Raw genomic sequence first — 3190 nt, 5'->3', positions numbered from 1 at the left:
TAAATTGTCTCTTGTGTTCTCATTCAGCCATTTTTCAGTCATGTCTAACTCTTCATAACCCAATTTTGTGTTTTCTTGGCAAAGATATTGGGATGGTTTTCTGTGACTTCTCTGGTGAGGCAAACAGGGTTAAGTGACTTGTCAGGGTCATACAGCTAGTAACTTGAGATTTGAATTCAAGATTTTAAGTCTTCCTGACTCCAGGACCAGTACTTCATCCATTGTGCTACTCAGCTGCCTGTACTTTTTGTAACTACACTTAACATTGCATCTCCCTCCTCTGTGACGCTGCCCTGGATGTCTTCCTTCCCTCTCCTCCTCCATGACTAAAATGTTACTTCCCCTCACTTCCATTCCATGGAGAAACTATTTGCCTTTCAATCTCAGATCAAGGATCACTTTAAATTCACACAATTGTTTTTAACCTTCCAAATTACAATGTACTCATGTGATCATGGATTTAGAATGTTCTTCAGATGCCATATACCCAATGCCCTCAGTCATAGAATGAAGAAACTCAGACATAGAGAGTTCATGTTCTTTCCTCATTTTTCTATTTTTTGGAATGGACTAAAGAATAGATCACATCTGGTTCAAGAGGTGAAAGGAAAAAGAAAAACCCAGCAACACTCACATTCTAAAGGTAGAGGATAGTGATTACAGAATGAAAGAACTACCTCTCCATCCTGTGACAATTGAGCAGCTGACCATTCCTACCTCCTGCAATGACTGCCTCTTCATAAACTCTGTTATTATTAAATATGTGCATTAAAAGTGTGATTTGAATCCAAATAATTTAACTCAAGAAAATGTCCTTAATTATAATATAATAGAATTGGACTAGATGGTTGTACAGTTGATAGAGTCCATGCCCTGAGTCAGGAAGATCTGAGTTCAAATTTAGCCTCAGATACTTACTGACTGTATGACTTTGGGCAAGTCACTTAACCCTGTATGCCTCAGTTTTTCTCATCTTTAAAATGAGCTGGATAAGAAATTGGTAAGTCACTCCAGTATCTTTGCCAAAGAAATTCCAAATAGGGCCACAAAGAGTTGAACTCAACTGAGAAGACTAAACAATAACAACAACAATGGCATCTTAGGCCCCTTCCATTATAGTCCATTTCCTGGTGTGCCATTCTATGCTCCTCATCTTAGTATTTGTTAGAAACAGGATTTTAATCCAGGACTGACTGACTCCAAAGACTGCTTTCAAGCTACTTTTATCTCATCTGCTGCCATATATCTGTGTTGTTCAATCCTTTCAGTTAAGGTCAACTCTTTGTAACCCTATTTGGTGTTTTCTTGGCAAAGATACTGGAATTATTTGCCATTGCTTTCTCCAGATAATTTTATAGATGAAGAAACTGAGGCAAGCAGGGTTAAGTGGGTTAAGTGCATTGTCCAAGGTCACACTGCTAGTAAGTCTAACACTTGATTTGAAATTAAGAAGATAAGCCTTTCTGAGTCTAGTCTTGGAATTCTACCCAAACTAGTTGGCCTTTTATTATTTTTTTTTTTTTAAAGCAATCAGGGTTAAGTAACTTGCTCAAGGTTACACGGCCAGCTATTTCTGGTTGTGGTGCTGAGTATTTGAGCCTGGGATTTGATCCAGGTCATCCCAACACTGGAGCCCTCTGCTCTTACTCGCTGAGCCACCTGGCCGCCCCATGGCCTTTTATTTTTTAACAGTTGAGCAAACCAAGGCAGACAAAGTTTAAGTGATCTGCCTAGTGGTTACACAGCTAGTAAGTGAATGATGTTGGATTTGAATTCAGGTCTTTCTGACTTCAAGCCCAATGCTTTATGCATTGCACCTAACTTCTTCTTTCTATATATCATTACTAGAAAAATTCTAGGAGCTGGGCTTATTTTCCAGTGTCACAAATACTTTGTTGCCAGAATTGGCCAGCTAAAATTGTGTTATAAAAACCAAAGATTAGAAAACACTAACTTACAAAAGTCACATTATATATAGTATATGTGTGTATGTATATACACACATATGTGTACATATGCTCACATATACATATATTTTATACATGTGTGTACACATAAAACTTCTGCCACATTCCATAGGCTTCTACTTCAAATTCCATGCATTAAGCTGGCATCGTTATCCTTGAATATCTTCTTTGTTTGGAATCTGCAGATTTATTGTATTCATACAATAATCTCATATGAAGCACTGACAGCCTTGTTAATATTTATGATTGCTAAAATATTGCCATTTCGAATGTCACTACATATGTAGGCAGACCATACTTAGTGAAGGGAGGGTGGAGAAAAGTCACGCATACATGGGAATAGCAAAGCAACGGGCCCACACATCTGGCTCCCCAAAGTCACCATGCTATTCTGTAGAAAAAAGGGTTTAATAAGTTACCCAAGCTGGGAAGAGGACTGTCTGTAGTAGCAACATTTAAAATGAGATAAAAATAAGCATATATTTAGAGTTTCAAAGAACTCTTTTGTTGTTCTTGTTCTTAAGCTGTTTCTTATTTGTTTTTGTCACCCAACTGAGTAGATCTGGAGAGGAAAATTAGTTTCCCCTCTCCCAGATAACTCCTCAAACATACTGTCCTTTAGGCATCGTAAACTAGAATTCATAACCTGTACTGAGAAAAAGTATATAAAACACCCTTGTCAGATTCTCTCACTTTTTTCATAGCTCCATATTTCTTTTTCCTATCAAACTTCTTATCCCTATCCCCAATCTGAACTGCTAAGATTGGAAACATGCCTTTTGATTTAATGCTTCAGGCAGGACTTTTTTTAAATGGGTTTTTGTTTATTTTGTTTATTTTTTTATTTTTTCTTATAGCCCTGTGTATGCGGGTAAAGTGAAACGGACAATTATTCAGATAATCTAAGCTATAAATTCTGCTTTTGACAAGCACTTTAGAAGAACTACTTTAAAGTTATCCTGAAAAGTACCTGACTCCTTCGAAGGAATAATAGACAAGAATGACCAACAATGACATGTAATGAAGAGGAATGGCAGAAAAATTCACAATCCAGGCCTATTCTTTTCTTTCCACATTCCTTTCTTGGAGGAGAATGGCAGACAATCAGAGCGATAGAGTGGAAAGAGTACTTATTCTGAAAAGTCAAGAACTTAGGCTAAAATCTCAGCTATTCTATTTACTAATTGGGTGACTTTGTTTGAACATCATAAAATCTCTATGTG

The sequence above is a fragment of the Petaurus breviceps genome, unplaced genomic scaffold, assembly GCF_028583685.1.
Source record: "Petaurus breviceps papuanus isolate PSGF00001 unplaced genomic scaffold, PetGlider_PUasm1.0 189, whole genome shotgun sequence".
In the NCBI taxonomy this organism is placed as follows: domain Eukaryota; kingdom Metazoa; phylum Chordata; class Mammalia; order Diprotodontia; family Petauridae; genus Petaurus; species Petaurus breviceps.
The sequence above is the reverse complement of the archived record's forward strand: the minus strand, read 5'-3'. Positions refer to the sequence as shown.